Raw genomic sequence first — 27,853 nt, 5'->3', positions numbered from 1 at the left:
CTGTGCTGCAAAAGTAGTTTGGAATGAATAATAATGATATTAGGGGGAAGAATATGACACTTGGTAGTCAGTGTTCAATGAGGTGGAGATTGTGCTGAAGGGGAGGCCACATAAGTCTTTGCCAGTCCTCCTCTTGTGATTGTCAGGCAAACTGTGCAATAAAACAAGATGGCTGATAAATTGTAAAGGTAGTATGAAATGGATCATAAAGTGATGTAGCCTTGTTAAGCAAGGTGGGGATTGTGCTGGAAGGTACATGTTACTGTTTAGGCAGCAGCCCCTGTAGTGAAAATAATTGTTGGGAGTTTGTTAAACTGATATGAAACAGGTGATGTAGGGATCTAAAAATACAGAGTTGTATATCACCAGTGAAATCTGCCTTGGACAGATGCAGATCAGAGTCAATCTCCTGAACATCCTGCTGTGTGTACATGCCCTGAAACTGATTGGAAGAAATAACTGATTCAGTTGGGCAAAAACATATGGCCATAGTCATTTAGTGCCATCATTTTGTGTTGTGTGTGCTTTTAGATTTATAGTTATTAAATGGATTTTAATTGAATATAACACTAATAAAGGGACTGGAAGTGGGCACAGGGTATATTTGTAAGTGCAGTATTAATATTAGCAAACAGAAGTGTCCTGTTCGATTCAATAAGGTCTGGCTAACAAAATCACGGGCAGGTAACTTTATCTGAGGAGGGCTGGCTTTGGCAGACAATAGCAGTAGGGAAACGGAGAGTGGTTGAGTCAGGCAGGGCTTGATTTGGGTAAGAAACAGCAAGGACAGGTGTGGATCATCTAGTTGGGAAGTGGTATTATGGTAGTCCAGGTGAAAAGAATGACAAGTGGAGAGGTTCATCCTTTTGAAATGTATGAATTCTGCATTAGCTTTCCCACTCAGATCCACCACTTGTAAAAGTGAGGATTGATATGCATGTATATTTTGAAAATGAAGTATAGAGCTTACATCTGAATGCAAGAACAGTGAGGGGACAGCCTGGGGTCAAAGTAGAGAATGGAATTATAACTACTGGCTTGAAAGAGTGTTTGCAGTATGGCTCACAAATAGATTTCCTTTATTCAGGTTTTTTCAATCTCTAATGGGTGATAAGCAGTTGTGAAGAGGCTCGGATGTCAAAGTCATAGCTGGGAGGCAGGAGTGGTTGAGCAGAACAAAACAAGAGAAAATGGAGAGGGCAGAAGACTCATTAGCAAGTCCTCAGTAATATGGGGGTTGACTGTAGGAAAGCCCCTAGAGATTGTAAGGTGGCCCATGTGGTGAAACGGAATAGTTGATCATTTTCAAAAGTGGTGTACAATTTTTGATAAAGTGAGATATAGCCAGATATCACCAGTGTAATCTATCTAAGACAGAAGCCGTTTAGAATTGTCCACCTGGACATCTTGCCCTGTGCATGTCTCTTGAACCAGAAAGGAAGAGAATGGTTTAATTTTCCTAATAAATATACAACTGGAGTTATTTAGCTCCATCCTTGTATGCTAAGTGCAATTTTTGGGTATAGCATCATGAAATGGAGTGCATTTCAACATATGGTTAATAAAGGTGTGGAGTGGGAGCTCAGTATATAATTCTAAGTGCAGTATTAATACTAGTGGGGAGAAATGTCCTGTCCCTGACAAATACCCAAGAATGAGAGTCTTTATTTCACTATGCATAATGCTTAGTGAAGAAAAAAAAGGGGGAAAAGCTTAAGACTCCACTGTGGAAGGTCAGCTGATTTTTGTTTCTGAGTTTACCACTGGGAAAGTTGAAAATATCTGTAGCCTGGAGTATTTTTGAAAATCATTTGGGCTTCCACTAAATACAGCCATATTTTTATAAAAGGGAGCAGTTAGTCCTGACTAACCTTGGCTGAAAAATCTTTACCTAAATCCAGAAACATGGTAGGCCAACTTTTCAAAAGATCAGTAATGTATAAATCTCCTGTATCATATTACAAGTCCACATTCACTGGTGGATCTAGCATTGTTTTCTACAAACACTTCAAAGAATTATCTATTTGTTTTTTTTTGTTTTGTTTTAGCAGCAGCCTCTTGCCTTATTGGCTTTACCCTGTTTCTTCTTCAACACATTAGACTTTGAAGCCATATTGAGCCAGATACCTGACTTTTTTGCGCGGACCCTACTGAATGTCCGTCACAGCAGACGTCCCACCACTATGCATGTTGCAGCCTCACTTGCCTTGGTAGAATTAAAAGAACATCTGTATGTCGTTTAGGGTTTTGAGGCATTTATGAGTCCAGCGTTAGAGCCCTTTCATATTCAGGAGCTACAGAGTTTATCAAGTCACCATTCTTGAAAAGGTATTGAAGAAAGCATTGTATGTTTTCTGGTGTAATATAAAAAATATAAGTGACACATGCTGATTTGCTTTTAATTAGGATAGCAGCACTATGGTGTCTATGTAGGGGTGGTGAAAAGGAAGAGGTGTGTGTGAGCATAACATTAGATGGTTACCTCGCAGGATGTGCAGTAGCAAATCCCGCCCTAACCATGTCTCCAGTCCGGCAATGGAGCAGCTGCTGAATATTCATTTCTGTACCGAAATAAATATAACGAATATTGATGGTCATATCTAAGTGCGTTAAAAATGAACCCTGACGATGAATGAAGATGTATACAAAATGAATGTAATGAATACTGATGGACATTTCGATTCTCGACTTAGGAGTGTTTTCTGTGTGGAGTCTGCACGTCCTCCCCGCGTTTGGGTAACTTTACGCACGCATGTCTTTTGAACATTAGTAACGTTCAAAAGACATGCGTGCGTAAATGGGCGTGCCTTCGTTGAAGGTTGGGCGTCGAGCTGGCACCTCGGCGTTTCGTAAAAATCTACTGCCAATCATTAGCGGACCGGGGTTCCGCTGTGGTGAGCCCTTACCGGGAAATGCCGAAAGACGAACAAACATCGATTGTAGTTCAAAGTGAGTGGCGTGCAAAAGTCAAAGACACACAAGTAAAAGGCAACAACACCTGCGTAAGTTCAAAAATCATCTGTTAATTTACGGACACCCAACAGCATTTCTGACTGAGGTACCAGCGACATTTACGTAAATTTCAAGACTTCATTAAAAATATTGTCCTACCGTACTAACAAAACTTGTCAGACTACCATTACTACAATTCGTTAAGAAAGCAGCTCGTTATTTACAGACACCCTTCAACAGCATTTCCAATTAAAAAACTTATTTTTAAGTGTTAACAACTAGAATTGCAAGGGTATTGCAGTGATTTTCATGAATTAATGCAGTTGTGAATGCTGTTTGCATTTACGGGTTTGAATTATTTTTCGTACGTAAATATTAAACAGCTGCCGGTAATTTGGACACGAAGTGGCATGCGAATTAGCATGCCTGCCAGTCACCTGGGCTTTCCTCACCAATTTTGAGTGTCAATCAGTCTCGACACACCCAAAGTTGCACAAAACTAAGACCTAATATTATGTGTGTGTGTGTGTGTGTGTAGCAGACAGTGAGAAAGGGACAGAGAAAATTTGGGATGGCTCATGACCTCATGCAGTCACCAGGGTAAAGTTAATTTTAAGAGTAATAACTTCTCCTCGAGAATTACGATCTTATGATCTCGGTCACCCACATCCCCCCAAAACCTTTTTTTAAGTTTTTCTGTCTATTCCCTCTAGCATGTTGTGGGATCAGTTGCTAATGTCCTCTCCTGCTCAGCTGGTGAACCTGGGAATATTGAGGCAATGTTACAATTGCCTCATGTACGCAGACATATACGGCCAAACTGGAGGCTGAGCTCTCTCAACATAGGACTGGCAAGACCAGACAGGAGGAGAAGGTAACCACACACACTATAGACCCAGTCTCACATAATACCATCACAAACTCAAAGCATACACGTAAACACACAAAGACATACTCGGAGGCTCTGATCAAAAATCTACCAAAACAGCAGAGGCCACCAAAGCAGACACCCAAACAACTACCACCTCAGAACACAACACCTGCAACACATAGACCACACAGTCAGAGTGTCAAGCAGTCACAACCCTTAAGGCCAAACACAATGCCAGACACACTAGTCATTGGTGACTCCATAGTCAGACACACTGACGTCCCGCTCACCAGACTGAGTAAGGAGAAGGTCACAGTAAGCTGCCTGTCGGGTGCTAGAATCCGCCACATAAAGCATGCACTCAGGTCTCTCAACAGCAGGTACAAGTACGACTCAATCATTGTCCACGCTGGTGTTAACGACCTGAGACGTACCTCCTTGGACTACATGAAAAGGGACATAGAGGAGCTCTCTGATTATGTAGCCCAAGCAGGTATGACCCTGACCTTGAGCAGTGTCCTACCTTCACCGAGAATGATGCCACAATACAGAGATAAGATGATCAGCTTTAACAATTGGCTTAAACTCTGGTGTCATTCAAAGGGGATCCAATGTCTGTCTGCCTGGGATGACATGCTGGACAAGCCACGCTGCTTCGCAAGGGACGGCTTGCACTTGTCACCCCTGGGATTCCTGATTTTGGCAAAGGCTCTTGCCACCCCCATAGTGCCTTTTTTAGGCAAGGCTCAAATTCTAAACCTACCACCCTAGAACACAACAAAGAAAAAAAACTAAGGGTAATGCTGCTCAATGCCAGAAGTCTCAACCTCAAGATGCACGCACTCAAGGCCCTTCTCAGTATGGAGAACATTGATGTCTGTGCTGTGACAGAAACCTGGTTCAAGGCTCCTGAGAGCACCCCAGCACTATCAGGTTTTACCTCATATCATGCGTTCCGGCCCCAAAACCCGGACAATACCAAGAAAGGAGGAGGGGTATCCATATTCATCAAGGACACCCACACCTCAAGATTGGTGGCAACGCACGATGCATCGGAAACCATCCAGGTGCAATTAACCATAGGCAAGACTGCTCTGCAATTTGTAGCATGTTACAGGCCACCCTCGCAAACTCAGGAACCTCATATGGCCTTCCTGAAAACATTGGAGGGGATAAATGTATCTCCGAACACCATCATACTAGGAGATTTCAACTACCCTAATATAGACTGGGAACACTACTCAAGCCCAAACACCCTAGCCCAAAAGTTCCTGGAATTCATAAACTCAAATGCCATGGAACAAATAGTCACCATCCCCACAAGAGGAGAAAACATACTTGATCTCATCATCACGAACATGGGAGCACAATGTTCAACGCCAGAAGTATACCCCTCACTGGTGAGATCAGATCACAAACTAATCTCGCTGGAGGTCCTCATCCCGCCCCCACCCGAAATGAAAAAGACCACAGTAAAGAACTTCGAAGCCGACTTCACACTTCTAAAGACTAGTGTGGTCTCCTTTAAGGCCCCTGAGCCGGCGGTAAACATTACTCAAACCGCTGAATCACTCACAAATGCCTTCTACCAGCACCTGCAGGGCTGCGTGGATCAGGCAATCCCAAGCAAAACAAAGACTCTTTGTACCAAAGGCAAGCGTCCAGTCTGGTGGACCCCAGCCATAAACAAACTCTACAACAAAAGGAGAAAGCTACTACAAGATAGAGCAAAATCCTTAAAAGGTAAGACACCGCTGATCACTATAAGTAATAAGCTAAGAGCTCTCATAAAACATCCAAAGCTAATTTTGAGAAAAAATAGCTAAGGACTCTAAAGACAACCATAAGGCATTCTTTAGCTATGTCAGAAACCTAGGAGGAAACTCCCAGATATGCTCAGAATTAGTTCAAAATGATGTGAAGATTACTGATCCTACAGACATTGCCAACATACTGGCTGACAGGTTCAGTGCAAACTTCTCCCCCCCCCTAAAGGAGAGATATCTATACCAAATGATTGTAGCCCCCCAAACATCTCTAACGCCCAGGTGAGAACTGCTCTCTCCAAGGCAAAGAACACAGCATCCATGGGACCTGATGGTGTCCCCGGTTGTGTGCTCCATGAACTCAACGAGGAATTAAACCCACAGTTAGGACAGCTGTTTAATCTTAGTCTCACCTCCGGATATGTACCCAGGGAGTGGCGCACAGCGACTGTGGTCCCACTCCACAAAGGCGGTGCCTCCACCGACCCTGGAAATTACCGTCCCATTAGCTTGACAAGCCTTATCTGCAAAGCCATGGAGAGGATCATAATGGATCTCATAAATAAAGACATAGAGAATGTGCAGACCTTGGATCCAACCCAGTTTGGCTTTTTCAAGGGCAGATCATGCCTTTTAAACTTGGTTGACTTTTTCAAAACAGTCACCAAGGCCATTGACGAGGGTAAGGCAGTCCATACAGCCTACCTAGACCTGGCGAAGGCTTTCGATACAATACCCCACTCGGGTATCATTGAAAAACTCATCAACTTAAATGTAAACCCATACATTACAAGATGGGTTGCAAACTGGCTGAGTGACAGAACCCACAGGGTCAGAGTTGCTGGCGCCATGTCAGACTCAAAGCCTGTCACAAGTGGTGTCCCACAGGGCTCAGTCCTGGGCCCACTCTTGTTTGGCATCTACTTTTCTGAAGTACAAGCAACCACAGGAGGGTTATGGCTGACAAAGTTTGCAGATGACTGCAAACTGGGCGCCGTAGTTGAAAACACATCTGACACAGATATCCTTCAAAAGGGTCTCACAGAAACGGATAACTGGTGCCAGAGCCATGGCCTAAAGTTAAATGCCAAGAAATGCATAGTCATACCCTTCGGGAAAAATAAGGTTACCCCTAGCTACCATATAGGTGTCAATCCCCTGATCACAGAAGAAGTTATCAGGGACCTGGGAACCCAGGTTGACAGTAGCCTTTCATTCGACACTCATATTGCTAAAGTAGTTAGGAAGACCTTCTACATTGCCCACCTTATCATGAAGGGATTCACATCTAGATCAAGGGAAGTCATAGTCTCCCTATACTCATCACTCATCAGACCAATGATCGAGTACAATGCCCCATTCGGAATGTATCTGACCCGACACTTGCAGCAGCTGGAGAGGCCACAAAAGTTCCTCACCAAAAGGATAAAGGGTCTCAAAAATCTGTCCTATGCTGCCCGACTGAAAGAACTCCAGCTATATTCAGTTGCTTACCGCTTGCTCAGAGGTGACCTATGCCTGACATACAAGGCAATGTCAAACCCAGATTTGATGAACATGCTTCATCTCAAAAAGTCTAGATCCCTCAGAGCCACAAGGGCGGGAGACTTAAACCTCGACACGGTTATTAATAGGACATGCTGGAGGGATAGATTCATCACCCAAAGACTCCCTATGCTATGGAACGGAATCCCGGTTTATGTGAGGCAGAGCACCTCACTGGCCTTGTTCAAGAGGAATCTTGACCAATGGATGGGAGACCGCAGATACACCCCAGGGGTTACCTCAGTGTCACTGCTCGACAGAGGCACAGTAAAATAATGGGCATAGTTTCTCCAAACTAAAGGGGTGGCGTAAGCCACAAAACTATGGGCTAGGCTTATAAATGCCCTCGGGCAGATAGCCTAGTATGAACCTATGAACCTATGATGGTGGAGGGGTCGCATGTCCCTTAATCCTTTGTTATGCTTTATGTTCCCTTATTTTTCTAGTAGTGTTACTCCTGGGAAATGGAATAAGGGAAACCAGACAAAGATTGAGGCACAAAATACATAGTTTGTTCAAAGAGTAAGAAAACCTAATCCGGAAAAGGGATGCAGAGACTCATTCCTGTTGTCAACCCAGGGAAGAGGGGTTTGCTTGTAATCATTTGGTAGTCAGATGACCCACATAACCTGGTCAGGCTTCACCCACAAAAACATGGTACTATAGTGCAAGATGTGATAAGCTAGAGTCAAACACAGCGATGGGCAAATAAAACGAAAGTACAGGATGGTTTATAAGTGACTAGACTTTGGCAATAGTAACTAGCATTTAGGACATGGGGTGCCACCATAGGGCTAAGGAAGAAACCAAATATTGTGCCAGAGGTTGACAAAGCACCAACTAGATTTACTTGGTCATTCCTCTACACAATGCATTGTTTTCTGCCCCTGACATCTTACAGCTGTGGTCTCTCTCTCTCCTTCTCAGTAGTTGTCCCTTAGAGGTACTGGATCAGAGTGAGTATACTTATAATCTCTTGTCTGGGTGCCATACAACTGAAGTTTGGGCCAGAAGCATACCTTTCAACCTCTTAGAACAAGAAATCTGGGCATCAATAAAAGTGGGACAAAGACCCAAAAATAGGGACAATTTTTAAATATTGCTCTTAAAAACTTAGAAAGTTGATAGAACAACAGGTTTTGCATTAGCATGAATTTTCTGAAGGGTATGAAGTCTGAATCTCAAATCATTGACAATTATTTTCTAACTTCAATCTTTAATGATTTGCCACTAACTTGCCAAAAAAAACATAATTTTATGAAAAATGGATTAAAAATATAAGGCAAAAATCTGGACATTCTGCAAAAATCTGTACAATTGAGAGGCATGGCCAGAAGACAACATGGTCACCTCAATGTCACTGCACACTGCAGTCAGGAAACATCTGTTGTTTATACATATGCACTTAACAGTTATTAAAAATACTCAGTTATTAGGAAAACTCAGTGGTAAGTTGGGTTAGATAGCCAGGGTGGTGGCAAGACATACCTGCAAAACCTAAACATGTGATGAATGTGTCCTGGCAATACCTAGCACATGCTTCTGTGCAGGATGAGTTCATCTACAATCTTCAAAAAAGTTTATCCTTTATATCACGAGATGTTTGAACATGGATTCTGAATAGACCCTCTTCAACATATCAATAGCCGAGGCAGCATCAAATAGCTGTTGCTGAAGGTAGTAGTCTTTTGGCATCACGTTAACTGTAGCGAGTGCTGATAGGCAACAGTCATGATGAAAGCCATCCAGCTAGTGAGGAGAAGGCCCTTTGTGCAATTTTTGCAAAAAGGTGTACACCTCAGATGGACAGTGACCTACAGCTGAGGAAAGAGCAGCAGCAATAGATGAAACAAAGGTTTGGCTACTGGAAAAGTTTGGAAGGTCAAAGAGAACAGATTACGGTGATTCAGGCACATGTGCAAGAAAGCAGAGGGCAATATGATGAAAAAAAGATGTGGACAGACTGGAAGAAGACAAGAGGAAATAAGAGTGTCCAGCAGCAAAGAAATGGGTGGATTGTGTGAGAGTGGACCATGCATTACTGTCAAAGGTAGGGCAGGGGCATTGAATCAAGAGAAATGGCAACAACTGATACGACACTCCAACCCCATGTAAAAAATGGAAATAAAATGAGGTTGTTGATGAGGATGATGATTAAAAATGTTTGGAATGGCCATAGGAAATTACTCTCAAATGACCTAAATGAGGTTCTGACAAATTAGCTAAGAGATCAGTTGGAGAGCATCGGACATTGTCATGGTTGTTCTTTGCAAAAGTATAGAAATCTTGGCTTTGGTTATCATCATTGCTAGGACATGGAAGAAACACAATTATGAATTCTTGATCCCTTAGGATATGCCTTTCTTGGAGGAGTGAGACCAGATTCAAACAGTAGAAGTGAGTTACTTTCTGTAGGTTAGGCCACTCTGCAGCAATTAAACAGTTCCAAGATGTAAATGTTGTTAGAGTGGCTGAGATCTGGCTGGCAGTCCTGAAGGTGCTTGATATCTCTAGAATTATACAGTTAATTTGCCTTGTAAATGTTATATTTAAGAGAGTGACACTATCTCTGCACTGGCAAACTAGTATAGTGCTCTCCAGTTCCAAAAAAGGGGACAGGAGAGAATATTCCAATTCTAGTAGGATCTTTTAATTTGCATCCCTAGAAAAGCCTATGTTAGAGTGCTAGAAAAGAAAACCTGTCTGATAATTAAGCCTCTGATTCAGGTGGAGCACATTGGAGATTGGGTTTCCCTTATAGTGTTTCTGGGCTCACGCTTCTTTATGAAATGAGGATTCCCTACAAATCAAGAGGATTTCCGCATAGAGCCACTGCTCCTTTGGATTGGGTGGAGCCTGATAAGGTAGTTTGGGCACCCAGAGAGAATGCCTTAAAGAACCTCCTGTGGGAGGTGAACAAGCCAGTATCCATTGGGAAGAGGCCGTGATGTAGACTTAGGACACACTGAAGATATTATATCTTGCAGCTTACCTGGGAATTCCTGGAGGCACAAAAGGATGAACTGAGGATTGTTGATGGAGTTAGGGAAATTGAGTCTGCTCTGCTCAGCTTGCTAACACATAACAATCACTGGGCAAGTAGTTTAGAAAAGTACTGTATTGTTTGCCTAACTCATAGGCTACAGACATATCATTTATGCTTCTTGCTTCATTATTTTGTATAAATTTATGTTGTAAATATAAACTGTCATATTAATAACAGCAAGAGAAAATATCATTCTTACAGAATGGCTTGCATTTTGAATGCTGCCTCATCATTTTCTCCGTCCCCTCACCTTTTCTCTCTCTCTGTATCACTCTCCCACCATATTGCTACAGTCCATTCCTATTGCATTTATCACTAACAACGTCTTATTAATTTCTTCTGTAGTACCCAGTGGTTTGTAGTTTCTTATTTTTACTGCTGTCTGTTATTTTCTGTTGCGGGAGAAAGCATCACCTAATACACGGCCTTGTCTTTATTTCTTCTGCAATTCTTTCTTCTGTGTTTCTTTAAGTACTTATTAGTAGTTGCATAATCCCTTACTACACAGTCCCAATGTTGTCTGTTCTTACAGTCTGCAACTCTGTCATTAATGATGTTTGTTCTGCTGTTCTCTTTTCTGACACTCTTCTCCCACAACTAACTACTTTCTAACTGTACATTGGTTATCTGAGTGCTGTTCCTTAGTGATACCCCAAAGAGTCCCATAAATCAAATTATTACCTAGTTACTGAAATGGTGAACAAGTAAGTAAACTTGCCTCATTTAATTTTTCTTATTATATCTTTCTGTTGCTTCTGTTATTCCAGTCCTGTTTTTCCTAACTGCTCCCACAAGCAAACATACACTCCCCTTTTCCCACTTTTACTCCTTTTCTGCACCATCTTGTTCATATCTTTACTCCAGTCAGCATCCTAAGAGACACGCAGACATGTCTATTCACTTATGCTGTTTTCTTCTTTCCCACTTTTTCCTGTAATAGGCATCCGTTGAAAGGGCAGCTTGCCTTTCACGGACCTGTACTTTCTCCATGTGTTCTACTTGTTTCATGAATCATCTTTCAATTACCAGCTCTCTTGCTAGACTTACACTTCTAGCTAGTCAGCAAGCCTGTGAAAAGTCAATCATTTTACACTGGGTTGTCCCTTGCCCAAAGAGCTTTCTTTATCCTCAGTCATCTTTTCCAATACAATTATGCAATGCACAATGTATTTCTACATAGTTTGCAGTTTTATGTTTTGTGAGGTGGGAATTCCATAGTGTTGGTAGATGTATATCTGTGTAGTTTGACTACTTTTGCACAGTGCTGCAGCCCTGTTAGAAGCTAAGACTTAAACAAAAAAACTGATTGTACCAGTCAGTTTTGTTCATTTACATGAATGCCTGTTTGGATCTATTAATTTGTAACCTAATGCCTTCCTTACCTTTTTCTAAAATCAGTTTTTATCTCTTTCATGAAATGTTATCACTGCTTTACGCCCATAACTTCATCATGCATTCTTATTAATGTGTTTGCATAAATATTCACATTATGGACATACTATCAAAAAAGAAGTTATGTACTCACCATAACGTTCCATGTGAGTTGTTTATCTCGCCTTTATTCTCACTGATGGGTTCGGAGCCGATCCTCGGCTCGGACACGGCCAATAGCTCAAGGTTTCAAATGAAAGAGTAAAAATCACCACTCACAGGGATGAAGTGCCTCAGATAAAGCAAACAATAAATAATCCAACAAAATCTTGAGACACACCACGGCAAATAAAAGTGAACTGTTTAGTCAACTCAAGACTAAAGCATTGACATAAAAAACATAAGAACAATCAGGTTCAGCATGAACAGTTAGCACTTTCACATTTCTCAAAAATGCTTCCTCAGACTGTTAACAAAACACCCAAAGTCAAACGTTTTAAACCTGAACTCATTAACTTCTAGCCGATCAGTGTATAAACCAATCATTTAAAAAGCTTTTAAAACATTTTTCCATATAATTTATGATAGGACAATACAACTACGTATAAACCAAAAATATATCTAATACTATACGATATAAAATAATGCTATAATATAAAATTCATACAATCTACAAAAATATGTAAATATATATATAAAAGTATACATAAAAATATGGAAGACACACTTAAAACTGCCAAAATAAATTAATGCATATAAGTATACATACAAAAACATAATAACATATGGCACAATATATGAAAATGTCACTAAAAACACTTTTATTAAACACAATTAATAACCTAAGAGTCTGAGAACTACATATGTAACAGAATTAATGTGTCACTGTCTACTCTATCTAATGTTTACAGTCTCTAGCTGCCAAGAACGGTTTAAGAGAGACCCTGTCATTTAAGCCAGTTGACTTGTCCGCCTGCAGTTTCATTATCCATCTGGCTTCTCTTTGTTCTGTATAATTTTTGTGGTTTCCTAGCCTATTGTTTTCCCCTACTATCTCTATCACAGTGAATTTAAACCTGTGTGTGGTGCCTAAAGTGATAACATGTTTGGCTATAGCGTTGCTTTCATCTTCTTTGCTAATTGCATATATGTGTTCACGTACTCGTTCACATAAAGTCCTGTTGGTCTTTCCAACATAGAAACATCTGCATGCAGTACAGGTTGCTATATATACCACAGCCTGCTCTTACAATCAGCATACAAATCAAAATTGTGTCTCCATCCAGTGTCAGGATGTATGAAATAATCACAGCCTGACATATTGCTGCATTGATTGCATGACCTGCATGCAAACGTTCCTTTCCTATCAGAGATATTTAGTGATGGTTTAACATTTTCATAGCATAACATTCTTTTCAAAGTTTTTGTATTCCTATAGGTATAACTTGATGTTGATCGTACTACTTGCTGAATCTTTGTGTCTACTGTAAGAATGTTCCAATTTTTTTGGAAAATATCTCTGATTCTCACATTATTATTAGTGTAGGGTATGACTATTTTATTGAACTGCTCTCTATTTTCTGATCTCGTGTGAACAACTTCACTACCATTTCTCCTATGTATAAATGGCTTCCCTATAGTGTTCCTCTTCATATCACCTCCCTGTTGTAGCATCACTATCTCATTTTGTTTATAACCTCTCTCATGGAACTCATTATGTAACATGTCTATAGTCTTTTTAAAATGCATTTGGTATTGATGTGACTGGCAAAGAGGTTGCAGCAAGGCTGGCCCCATTTGCGGAAAATCAAATCCGTAACTCGTTGGTTGAGAGACCACTTGTGAGGCAACAGTATTGCCCTGCTCAGCTTGTTCGCTATCACGTTGGATTTGCTATCAGAAAACAGTGGGATGACACAGCCCATTGCCATACCCTGAGGGCTTCTCGACAAAGGGGGTAAGACTTGGTTCCACCTTGTTTGTTCAAGTACCAGACCAGTGACATGTTGTCCATCTGAATTGCAATTGTCCCTAGAGGAAGAGAGTCCTGAAAGTACTGCAATGCCAGAAGTACCGCTCTCAACTCCAGAACATTGATATGCAGATGTGACTCTTGATCTGTCCATGTGCCTTGGGCAGTCTTTCCCTGAAAATGCCCCCCCCCCACCCTGTCAGGGAAGCATCTGTGGTCACAGTGGCTACTGGGGGGGGGGGACAAAGGGTCTTCTGATTGTAACATGAAGAGACGTCAACCACCACCGAAGGTCTCTCTTGCAAGAATCTGTGATGAAAATCATGTGGTGCATCGGTATTTTTTTGTAAGACCACTGAGCGAAAAGGAGCCAATGAAAGATTTGCATATGCATCCTTGCAAGTGGTACAGCCAGGATTGCTGCCGCCATCAAACCTAGCACCTTCAAGACTTCTGCTGCTGTAGCTTTGTTCTTTGACACCAGTGAGATGATGTGTCGGCGAAGAAGTGAGACTCTTTCAATTGGAAGACGTAGAGTGGTGGTTGAGGTATCTAACTCTGCTCCTATAAAAACGGTATGCTGCGATGGTGATAAGGCAGACTTCTTGAAGTTGATTGTAATGCCTAATTGATGGCAGAGTGTCAGAGTATATTGTGTTGTCTGAGTCAATTGATGCCTGGTGGTAGCAGTGAGGAGCCAATCTAGGTATGGAAACACCTGGAATCCTAGATGCCTCAGGTGAGCCGTGACCACTGCCATGCATTTGGTGAACACTCTGGGGGCTATAGTGAGACCAAAGGGCAGGGCTCGAAACTGGTAATGATTGGCTCCCAGCCAGAAATGCAGGTGATCCCTGGAGTGTCTGTTCATCTATATGTGATAGTACGCATCCTTGAGATCTATGGAGCACATCCAATCGCCTTTCCCTAGGAAGGGAAGAATGGACTGAAGTGTGACCATTCAGAACTTCTCTTTCTTTACAAATTGGTTGAGTCTGCTGAGGTCCAAGATAGGTCTCCAGTCCCATTTTCTTTGGTACCAAAAAGAATCTTGATTAAGTTCTGAATCCAACTTGGTCTGCTGGGACTGGTTGGATTACTCTTTTTTTCTAGCAATTTTTGGACCTCTACGATTGCTTGTTCCCTAAGACTGGGTGGAACATCTGGGATTCTGTTTACAGGAGTAGGAGGGGAAGAGAATGGTATGAAATATCCTCTGGAAATGATGCTTTGTACCCATGTATCTGATGTTATGTTTAGCCAGGCTTCTGGGTACAAAGATAAGCGACCCCCGACTGCCTCCAGAGCTGGACAGCCGGGCCTCCTTTCAGGAGCGCTGGTAGGGCTGACCAGAGAACTGGCCTCTGTCACCCTGTTGCTGTGGTCCCCCTCTGCCGCGCGGGCGGTGTCTTCCGTTATAACCCCCTCCTCTGCCTCTAGACGGGTTTCTCCACATGTGTCCTGAAGGGCTGCCTGTGCTTTTCGGAATCACATTTTTCCGCCCTTAGAGCCCTTGGGATAGGGCCAAGTAGGGGTAGAAAAATGGACTCCAACAGCAGATAGAGTCTTGCCTTCCTGCTCACACCGGGTTAGAGTTTCCTTTACTTTAGGCCCAAATAGTGATGAGCCATCAAATGGGGTGTTGATAAAGGAAGACTTAAAGGGCTCCGCAAAGGAACAGAGATGCATCCAGGCTTGTCTCCGCAGAGCAATGCCTGAACTAGTGGCTCTACTCGAACTATCAGCTGCATAAGATATGAGATGCATGGATGAATTCACAACCGAGTTTAGGGTAGCGAGCTGTGTGTTGACTTTGTTGGCAACCCCTACAGCTACCACACCCTGGAGAGTATCTCCTAGCTCTTTCAGGAGATCTCTTTGTAGTCTCGTGAAATGGGTTAAATAGTTCAGCGATCGCAGAGAAAAAGTAGTTGAACTAAACATGCATTTCCCATATCTATCCATGATCCTAGAATCTCTGTTAGGAGGATGGATAGATGCGGATGTTTCAGACACTTCCTTTTTGGTGGCTGCAGCTACCATCATGGCATCAACAGGCACTCCTTTGGTCAAAAAGGCTTTGTCCACTGGGGCAGAGATGAACTTATTCAGCTTCTGAGGGACAGGTTCCATGGCCTCCAGTGACTCCCACGCCTTACGAGAGATCAGCTCCATGAGCTCATCATAAGGCGAGAGACCCAAAAGCCTTCAAGAGCACTGACTCGTCCTCAGTAGGGGTTTTGGACTGCCAATCACCTCTCTGACTCAGGATCTCTAATATCTCCGCAAAGGAGATATCCTCAGAGGGGGATCAAGGGGACCCTTCTGACTCATCCAAGTCAGTGTCAGATGTCAAAGACTCCTGTGGGGAGTCCAAGTGCCTCCTCTTGCGCAGTCTCTTCCTGGGTACCTCCTCAGTGAGGAGATCTGGGGAGGTCTCAGAAGAACAGGGAGCGCCCTGTGGAGCTACTTGAGGCTCAGGGTCTCTACACTTAGGGGGACTGGTAGACATAGAAGCGGGCACAGGTGCTTGAGGGGTGAAGGAAGCCCGAACTGATGCCGACAATGTCTTAGGAGACAGGAGTCTCCTGATGGCATCGAAAGCACCATGACTCCGACGAGAAGGGGTTGACGGATCCGGAGGGACCGTCCGACCCTCCCACACCAAAACCATGGGCTGCGAGCCCAAGGTAGGAGCCGAGCTCATCCGCACCAAAGCCCCGAGAGGAAGAGTCAGCACCGACAAATCATTCCGACTATCCTCCCCAGACCCGACAGGAGACTGTCGGCTCCTAGCGTCCTCGGTCAGCACCGAGGATGTCCGAGTAGATGGAACCGATAACACCGCTGCAGGTCTCGGTTCCATAGGTTCAACAACTACCGGTTCGGGCTCCTTTGGCTTTGAGAGTCCAGTATGACTCAGAGGAGGAGTAGTCAGGTCCGGTTCAATGGTCTTCGGCTCTGACGAAATGGTCAGGGCCAACAACAATTTAGCAAGTCCTGGTGCCCGTAGAAGCTTCTGCACTAGCCAATCCATATCCATATCTGAGAGGCTGACTGAAGACTTAGAGGAATGCACCGAAGTTGCTGACTGGAGCAGAGGAGATGAGGGAACCTCAGAGACCGGGTCCAAGACTGGGAGCTGGCTCCGAACCAAAGGGACACTCGGCTCCGAAGACTGTGGAACCGATGACCCTGTACCCTCTAATCTTTTTGCCTTCTTAGTAACTCTAGAATCTCCTGAAGATTTAGATGATTTTGAAGAAGTGCTAGCACCTTCCTGGCTACCCAACGCCTCAGAGAAAGTATGCTGCAGCAACCCCCTATCAATACACAGTTCTGTTATAAGAATAGAAAGAATATAAAAAGGCTTTTATGCACCAATTCACAGAACCAGAACCCAATAAAGGGACGGAAAGGCACCTATATGTGTGGCAATTGTAATATTTGCTCACTGATAGACAATAGCAATCGGTTTGTGCATCCCCTTACTGGTAAGGAATACATTTTTAATGTCAAGGCGACTTGTAAAACGCCTAATGTTGTTTGCTTGGCAACTTGTAAGAACTGTACGTTATTTTATATAGGAAAAAACAACCAGTTGTTCAAAAAAAGAATACAAAGACATCAGAGGGATATCATCAACAAAGATTTGCACAATGCATTAGCCTGTCATGTTGATTCAAACAGTGGTCACACATCTATGTACAAAGTTATTGAAAATGTTTTTGTTGGACCAAGAAGAGGTGACATTGATAATTTAACCGAATTAAAGGAGATTAAATGGATAATTAACTTGAGGGCTGATCAACTCCCAGGTCTAAATAGCGTGGTCCCTCTGAAACCAGTTCTGAAAATTAAGAGACCCAAGTTAAAATAGTTATGAACATCCTTGGTGAATGTGTTACATCTATGCACATGAAGCAATTGATATTAAAGGAGGAACCACCCTTATTTATCAAATCCATAAACAAATGACCTTTTCTTGATGTTCTCTAATTGTGTGTTAAAGCACATTTATTAGGTTTATATAACAACTGATGTTAAGGGAGTCAGTACCTAAATTATTCAAATTCATGTTGAAGGGATTTTTATTGAAGTCCCTTAGTTGTGCGTTCAAGCTTGTGCACCTTACTGTAAGAAAAGTATGCATCAGATAGACTATTATTGACGAATAATAACAGAAAGCAAGGACACTTTGAAATTTAAAGACATTTTTAATTATGATAAATTACGCTTGGCTACCATACCAGAGGGGCATTGTTCAGCTTTCAAAGTTTTTCAAAGGTTTTCAAAAGTTACTGGGTATAAGGAAGCTGCTTAAAGTAAATATGAATGCATTTACTCAAGTCTACGTAGCCAATGTTGTTAACCACTATTGATGCCTCCCAATTCTTATAGAAACATACTCAAAACCACCACAAGCAAGCATAAAATATTAGTGTGCACTAGCGAACATAGGTTTATAAGTTCCTATGATAGCGAAAGCTGTCTGAATGTTGTAAAATGATTTGACAGAGAGGTTTAATGGATGAGTCGTCAGCTGTTCGTCCACACAGCTAATTCTAAGATTTCATGAAATTATTTTTTGAGCTTTATAAACAAAGCACAGTTCATGAATTGTCAGCAGAGGGTTGTGTTATTGACACTGGAATGCTTGGTTTCACATATTTTGTTGATTAGTTATATAATGACCGTTTCTAAGCTGTTTTTTATATACAGCTTATTTTAAAGATTGCTGGCTTACTATCAGGTTATGTCATGCAAAGGCAAGCTACTAAACAAGGGTTGTGATTAAACAAAAAGTACGATCTTCCACCAATCACTAGCGCATATGCATCTGATTGATTGATTACACAGCTTAATTTGCGTATTAGGCTGTGTCTTCAAAAAGGCAGGAAACAGAAGTGATTGTGCTCTTGTATGCAAATAAGGAGGTGAAATACCCACATGGATTGGCTGATAGCTTTTCAACCTGTGTTTGAATTGGTCAGAAAATTAAAAATCTTCATTTTAAAGATCAGTGCTGGACCCATCTTCTGCATTACGATCTGAGGAAGACACTTGTTGAAAGCGCTTATTGTGTGGATTTTAAGGGACTTTTTATTTTGTTTCTTGTTTTTATTTTGGTATCAGTTCATTAAAGGAAGTTTGATTTTGGATTTTAACAGCTCGTGGATTTGTTATATCTGGAGCCACTATCTTTGGTGAACATACTGTCTTTGTTTTTGTTTATCAATACGTTTTCTCCTTCTCTCTAAGAGAACCCTAGAGGAAAAAGAGTGGCAAATACTGCAAGAGTCTTGGAGGTGTTTAGCCCCCAGACAGTAAACACATTGGACATGCCTATCAGTGATGGGCATTTTCTGTACACGATCTGGACATTTCTTAAACCCCGATTTGGAATGAGACTTTTCCCTCTCATCCAACATGTTCAAAGTTTGAAACAGGCACATCACAAAATTTACCTGTGGAGGTTAAATACAGGGCTAACTAGGCCCACACTAAAAAATAGTAATAACAAGAAGAAATTTGTTAAATCTAAATAGGGCTAACAAAAGGCCCAACACTCTAAGAAACTAAGCCAACACAGGGCACTATCTACTACAATCTAACCTGCTTATAACTATAGAATTTTAACGAGAAACACACACACACACACACTAAACAGAGGATAATATATCAAAAAGAGTGAGAAAGAGTTTTGTAAACTTGCGATTTAGCAAAAATATAGTCCGAGCTGACTGGATCACCGAGATCTCTCTTGCCGTGGCAAACTAGATCTGAGGTAATTCCAGCAGTGCATTGTGGGATAAGGGGCTTGGTCTCGAGCTACTGGCAAACCTTTAGCTTTGCTATTGGCCATGTCGGAGCCGAGGATCGGCTCCAAACCCATCAGTGAGAATAAACGGAAAGATTTAACAACTTCACATACACAATTCACCCTTAGTTGGCACTGACATTAAGGTGAACCAACACAAAAACATCACAGACTACAGAAGGTCCTAACATATGGATTTCTCAATCAAACACTGAACAATTTTATTTTCTATTTAGGAGTAAGCCCCTAATATCCTCTGTGTAGGAAGTGCATCCCCACACATATGCTCCTTATATAAGAAAGTTCAAGGCCACCATATTTGGATAAAGAAAAATAAATAAGATTTCTGGCAAATCATAATCATTTTCCTCTTCCAAGAGGTCACAAAATTTCTCTTGGTGTACCATGATATGTTACATTGTGTACAGTAATTACTACATGACTTGGTCAATTATGCTTTGATGAATTGCACTGCTTCACTATAAATTATTATTCATGCAACTGCAGACTTCTATTCATCATTCCACAAGCAAGTCCCATAAATTTAGATCTTGGGGGGTTGTAAATAAGTGAAATTCAACAATGAAATCATACACAGTCCATTCTGGGAAGGGCAAAGAAGTAGTCAAGTATATATAGCAGAGTTATGATGTAAATGAATGATAAGATTGGGGTAGCACAATATGCAATCAAATATTTAATTATTTAAACTATCATTAAGTACTCCTACATAACCACCTGCATTGAAAGGAATTGGAGCTTCTACATTCTGAATTAATATTACTTGGTAAGGTTCAGGGAAATAAAAAACTGAACACTTTACATGCTTTTTATTTGTTTTCTGTGATTTTTTTTAAGTTTAAGCCTTGTTAGCGCAGTAGGTAGTGTGTCAGTCTCATAATCTGAAGGTCGTGAGTTCGATCCAAACACAGGGCAATTTCAAATTGTATGTCTTTTACTTTTAATTGTCTGTCCATGACAATTGTGAGTCCCTACTAGGGAACACTACTAACCTATTGTATATAATCACTTTGTTTTTATAATTGTTTGCTAGCTTCTGTGTAATCTATGTAAGTTTGTCCTTGTGGAGCTGTTCCCCCCAGGCCTCCACTGAAAATGGACATGTATCCAGTCGGACTATTCCGGTAAACAAATGTAAAATAAATAAATAATTTTGTCCCATCATGACTTCATGCTCTTTAATGATCTACTGAGTGCTCATACCTGATTTGTTTCCTCACTGTGACGAGCAGAACTATCACAGACTACAGGGGCAAACCTTTGTTCTTTATGACGTACTTTCTTCCACTACCTTTTTAACATTGTTTTTTGATATTTGGCACTAGTTGCAGATAGGTCAGGCAAACAGAAAACTGAACACATTACCTGCTTGTTATGTGTTTTCTGTGATTTTCTTTTAAAGTTTTTGTCCTGTCATGTCCTCAAGCTCTGGAGAGGTTTGTCGAGTGCTCATACTTTGTTTCCTCACTGTGATGACTGAAACTATCACAGACTGCAGGGGCAAACTTTATTCTTTATGGTGTACTTTTTCTGCTCCCTCATGAATGTTGTTGTTTGATATTTGACGTTAGTGTAGGAAGGAAGCATGTGAACCTGCATGTGTACCTCACTGTAGCATGACCTGATTGCATGTACCAGCAGTGCCTTTAGGTCTCTCTCTGAGTCATTTTGGCCATAACAGGATACCTCCTCTCAGAAAATGTGGGACAGTCTTTAACAACACATTCCCTTCCATCATTAGCCTGCTGATCCCCAGAACATCATACAAACTTGGGTATCTGGAAGCAGTGGTATACACCCTGCTTATGAGCCGTCAAGCCAGCTCATTTTTTTTGTCTTGTTGTTAGGTTGTACTTTGCATGTTTTACAATTTGAAGATTCAGTTCCACTGTTTGTATGATTTTTTTGTTTAAACATATACGCTAAACTCTTCAACATGTGCTGAAGCATCTCTTGCAGTAGATTTTTGATTACATAAGCTATAAAGTTGTTGTAGGAGCTTCTACAACAGCATAATTCTCCGTAAATGTTAGTTAAAGATCACTGAGTATTCCAATGAACTATTGCACATAATTCAACCATTCAGTCCTCTCAGTATTGCTTATCCATTTTGTCTTCCCGTCTTACCTAACATTAGCACCACAGACACACAAACAAACACACACACACACACCATATGAGGTCCTTCTATTTCAAAGAAGGGACCTTATGGTAAACTCATCTTTGACCAGATAGTGGAGGCCAGAGTTGGGTGCCAATTGGTTTTCATATGTAGTTGCTTTGAATTTTTTTTTAAACTTATGCACCTACTTTCTCTGCCTTCTGAAGGCAGTGTCACAATATGTTATGGTTACTAGTAAGATCGTTGTGTGTTATTTCAATTCTACCCACACTGCCTCATGTATTAATACTCATAGGTTCATAGGTATTTACTAGGCTAATGACCACAAGGACCTTTTTAAGCCTAGCCATGCATCCCAAATCTCTGACAAGTTCTGGTACCCTTGATAAATGTAAGCATGGACCTGGGAGATGAAAAATTTACAGGTTACCTGTGTCCATTAGAGATATAGGTGCCAAACCATGGATGAATTTCTGGTTTCCCATCCAATTGTCCAAGCTGCACTTGAATTGGGTTAGGGAGGAACTCTGCTTCACATGGATTAGGAGTCTGTTCCATAGATGTGGTAGTCTCTGGGCTACATACCTGTCAGGCAGATCCTATTTATATCACAGGCAAGGTTTAAGTTTTTAGAACAGATAACTCTTGTGCTGTTTGCTTTGTGGATATGCAGGACGTCCATCAGAGTGTCAGACCTTCCCCTAAAGTAGAGATCCTCCTTCTGTTGAGCCACAACTTTTGCAGTTGTCTGAATGTAGCGGTCTTCTTCAGAAACATACCCACTTTTAATGGATAATGCACAGCTTTAATATCACCTATATTTTCAATTTCCCCATTTGAAACTTAACTTAGAGTTTTTATGGCCATATTTCCCATCTGAATCATAGCTCTGCAGGATGGCTTATGCTTCCCAGCTTCATGGGATGTGCTGGCAAACCTCTTAACTGCTGGATCGATCTTACAAACCCCCTTGTGTTTCAGAAGATGAATGCTAACACATATCCTTTTACAGAAACTTTGCAGTGTTATATGTATAATTATTTCTGAGCCTTTGTATCCACTTTATTTTAGGTTTCATCCACCTGCTCTGCTGCTCAATTGCTTTCACTCTTACCATACCTACATACATGCACACACTCACATACACCCTTTTGGAAAAAGTGCTGCTTAATGAGTGTTAAATAACAGCTCAATCAACCTTGCTTGCACTCACATGCATGCATACACTCCATCCTCACACACTTTTTTAAAAAACATTTTCTTCTCCTCTTGCAAAAGTGCTACTTAGCAAGTGTAAAATAATGGCGGTTGTTAGCTTTCACTTAGTCCAAGCTCCATGGCTTCTTTATATTACTAGACTGTAATCTCCATCCTCCCCCCAGATCATTGCCATTTCAATAAAAAATAAAACTTATAGAAGAGCTATGCAGCTATGAAAGGAAAGGCATAAATCAGAAATGAAAAGACAACAATATATACTTGCTTTAGTAGAAAAATCACAAGGAATATGCAAGACTTGGCAAAATTAAAGTTTGAAAGTTCAGAGTTTTAACTCCACTGGAAAGCTGGTAGGAATGCAAAATGATGGTTTGGTTCACAGTGTGAATTACAAAAAGACTGAGAAAGAGGACATGTAAAATAATTTAAATAAAACAACACTGTGGGGAGGAATGTGTGTGACATTTTAAGGTGGGTGGTACTTTGGTTGTTCTTAGTTCGTACCCAAATTTTTAACTCTGGGATTGTGCTGGGTGTACAAGTCACAGGATAATGAAGTGCCTAATCCTGGTATATGCACTGGTGCCAGGACCTGAAAAAATGATACTGTAGAATCCTCAAGACACAGAAACATTCCTACAATAGGGTTAGGTTATGCTCGGTGGGGGGGGGGTGGCCCCCCCCCACTGTAGTAGGAAGTAGCAGTCCACAAAACATTCAATGCCAAAAAGAAGCCATGAGGTGATAAAATGGATTATTGGGGATAAGAAAAAATGATGTATTGTTACTATTATATAAGAGGCCCAGAATTTCCAGACAGAAGATATCCAAAAAGATTAAGAGAGAAATTAGAGGAAACAAAAATACTTGCACAAGACAAATTGTTAAAAGCTTTGAATGTAAATTTGTATTCAGTAATACAACAGATCCATGAAATATATTATATAGACCAAGAAACTTTTGGCCATTTGGAAAAAGAAGGGACTGAGGAAGAGCAAAAATAGAAACAGCAAAGCCTAGACATTTTTGAAAGGTATTAAAAAGAAACGTGGACATGGGAAAGAGATATATGATATGGTACAATATTTATGGAAAGAAGAAAGCCAAACTAATCAATACAAAAAAACAGCTACAAGATCACTAAACAGTGAATGCAGAACAGAACATTACTAAAGAAGACGTTAAACAAATAGAAGATGCCTACCAAGCGAGTAAGTCTAACACAGGTTATGTCACAGCATGATGGAACAACGAGTTTCCAATGTATGGAGAAATAGGAGGAGCAGGAGACATTTTAAAAAGAAATATGGACATGGGGAAGAAAAATAAATTTTTATATGGTGCAATATTTATACAAAGGAGAAAGCAAAACTAATCAATACAAAAAAGAAGCACCAAAGATATTTGAAGAGAAATATAGGCAAAGACATCCGGATGTGGAACATTTTGCAATACAAAAAATAAGAAAACTATGGGGAAAATAGAAAATAAGATTAGTAATGGAGACGTCAAAGAAATAGAAACTGAAGTTATGGATTTCCTGCAAAGTCAAGGATTTAGTGTAAAAACTCCAGCTCTGGTAACGTCACAGGATGATGGAACAATGAGTCCCCAGACTATTGAGAAACAGGTGCAACAGGAAGCATCTGATCAATTGCCACATGACGATACTATGGAGTCTTCAGTAGGAAACCAGTACAAAAGTTCAGTTGGAGATGCACAGCAAGAGAAGGAGCAGGAAACTGTGACAACTCTGATGTAGTCAGTGTTGTGGAGTGATAGGTCAGTGAGTTCCCATATGAAATAGCAATAGATGATGCAGGATGCAATTGAAGAGAATATGTCATATTCTGGAACTTTCTGTAGAATGCCCACAAGAAATGGAGAATGTGCCCTCAGTTTAGAAGAAAATGATCTAAGAGAAGTGTTGCTTGATTTAATAGAGACAGATATACATGTTTAGATCAATGAAAGAAACAGATTACAGAAAGTCAATAAAACCCAAGATGCTATTAGAAGTCTGATAAAATAAATGAACCTAGCAATCAAGACTAGTAACAGAAATTCACGTGATATAACAGAAGTAATTAGGATATATTACTGTACAGATAAAATAATAACATATAAAATCTTACCACAAAAACACAGGGCAATAAGGTAAAGGAAGGGAAGAAATCAAATGCCATTACTGAAGTATCGAACAGAGAAAACTATAAAGCAATTAAGACAAGAAGTGTCACTGTCAGAAGAGTATAGAAGAGGGAACATATCAACAAAAATACTTAGAAAAATAGAAGTGATAAAAGCAATATGCAATATCAGAACTGACCAGGATCTGTTTTACACTATTGCAAAGAATAGACTTAGGTTATCAGAACAGGCAGAAAAACGTAAAAAGATATGCAGATAAATATAAAGGAAAAGTACAAAATAAGTAATTCATTGATGACCCCCCTAAAAAAAAGTTTTATAGAGAACTGGGAAACAAAGCAAAATTAATAGAGACACCACCAAAAAAAGAAGAAATAGACACATTTTGGAGAAATATTTATTAAGAACCCAAGGATGCTGAATGGATAGAAGTAAAAGAAATAGTAAGAAGTTTAAATGTACAGGATATGAAATGGGATGAAGTAACGGCCAGAAAAAACTGAAACAAAATTAAGAAAAGTTCCTATTTGGAAAACTGTAGGTCCAGATGCAGAAACTAACTTCTGGCTAAAAGTATTAATACCTTTACATGAAGCTTTAATCCTGAATAAGAACTACATATATGAGCATCCCAAACAGACATCAAACTGGTTAACAACAGTAAAAATGATACTACTCCTTAAATGTGAGCCTGCAAGCTATCCTAAAAACTATAGACCGATAACTTGTCTTCCAACAATGTATAAATTATGTAATGGAATTGATGCCTACAGACTTTATAGTCATTTAGAAGTAAACTCAATCATGGCAATAGAACAGAAGGTTAACAAAGGATCATTTGTTGTTAAATAAAATCATAATGAAGAATTGTAAAAAGGGGAAGAATCTAAGTGTGGCATGGATTGATTACAAAAAAGCATTTGGCAACATCCCACATTCATGGCTAAAGGAGTGCTTACAGATGTCTAAAATACAACCTACATTGATCGATTACATTACAGTGACCATGACACTTTGCATCTAAGCCACGATAAGGTCAAATTATTATCCCATGGATAAAAAGTCAAAGGGGGATATTCCAGGGTGATTCCTTGTCACCGCTTCTCTTTTGTCTTACCTTTAATCCATTAAGCTGTCTACTTAAATTCAGTCAAAGTTACAATCTGGCTCCAAGAAAACAAAAAAGTGCAAAGACATCTCAACTTCTTTTTGTGGATGATTTAAAACTGTACATTTCTTCAGATGAGGAGCTGAAAGCACAACTGCAAGAGGTCAAGACTTTCTCAGATGATATAAGAATGTAATTTGGTCTTGATAAATGTGCAAAAGCAACATTTAAAGCAGGAAAACTGCAGCACAAAAAATATCAGTCTGGGACAGGAATGTGATATAAAGGAACTTGTATAAATATGTGGGATTTGATGAAGAATCAACAATAAAACATATACAAATAGTCCGAACTATAAACCAATTTGCTATTCCTGTTCTAACTTACACTTTTGGGGTAACTGACTAGCCTCAAAAGGCAATGAATCAGTTGAACAGGAAAACAAGAAAAATGTTTCACACTTATCAAATGATGTATAAAAAGCAGTGTCTACCAAGATTATATACTCCTCTTTCTGAAGGAGGTATGGGCCTTCTCAAAATTTATTAGATGTACAGTAAACTCTCAACATGAGGAGAATAAGTTTAAGATGCCTTTCCCTGCTTAGTTTAGCAGAAAGCATATCTATATCCAGTGGGAATGGAAATCAAACCAGAAGTAGATAAAAATCAGGCAGCAACTGAATGTACCAAAAAAAAAACAAAAGAAAGAATATAAGGAGAAGGATCAGATGAGAAGGCAAGAAAAGTGGAAAAGGCAGAAATATAGTTACAAGTACATATAACTCTTGGAACAACTTGATGTTAATCTGGGTCTGATGCAGGAAAGGTTAAGGAGGGGTGAATTTAAACCAAAAGATGACAAGTTAATATTGGCAGTCCAGGATAGTGCACTATCACATGTTAGTTTACAAAGTCCATTGAACATGTGGAGAAACAGACAAATGCAGATTCTGTAAAACAGAACTGGAAACAGTCCGACATCATGTTGCTGGGAATGATACACTAATGGCAGATGGCTTTTATACTGAAAGGCATAATAATGTGGCAAGACTGTTGCACTGGGGATTGTACAAGCATTACAATACTGAAGTAGCTGAGAAGCATTGGAAACATGAGCCGCAAAGCATTATAGAAAATTATAAAGTTTATATCACATGGGATCACTCATTACCAACAGTTCAAAAAATAGATGCAAAAAAAAAAAACAGATATAGTTGTCCATGAAAATATGACAAAAAGTAGCATCGGTCATTGAAATCACCACACCCAGTGACTACAGTGTCTTATGTACAAATAGACACAAAGTCATAAAATACCAGGATTTTCAGGCAGAAATGAGAGCAATGTGGAAGAAAGATATCCAGATAGTTCCAACAGGAGTAGGGACAACGGGTCTTATAAAAAAAACGCAAATGTCCTAATGCTTTTTTTACTACCATGGAGCTTTTGTCCCTGGGCCTGAAAATGGGTCACTAGCCCAGTGGACTTTCCCGGTCAACAAATGTCAATAAATAAATAAATAAATTTACAGTCATATTTAGATAGGCTACCAATACATGTAACTCTGTATGAATTGCAGGAGGAGTCAATTCTGGGCACATTGTGGGTACGGCAGAAAACACTTTTTGGCTAACATCAAAGAGTGAAACAATATTAATATCAATAACTTTAATCATACTTTACTTGGGGTCCATTCCCATCATGGTATTAGAAACCCAAAAGACTAGGAGAAATTAAACTGATGCATTTTCTGACAAGAAAAAGACCTCTGATCATTCATCCACAGGTATGTGTTGCAGTACCCCAAATGAAAAACTGAATGTCTTAGAGAAATCACTATGTTCAAAAAGGTAATGTCACTGAATCACGAAGAAGTAGAAACTATGA

This window comes from Protopterus annectens, chromosome 7.part1 (assembly GCF_019279795.1).
Source record: "Protopterus annectens isolate FY-2018-M chromosome 7.part1, PAN1.0, whole genome shotgun sequence".
NCBI classification, from domain to species: domain Eukaryota; kingdom Metazoa; phylum Chordata; order Ceratodontiformes; family Protopteridae; genus Protopterus; species Protopterus annectens.
The sequence above is the reverse complement of the archived record's forward strand: the minus strand, read 5'-3'. Positions refer to the sequence as shown.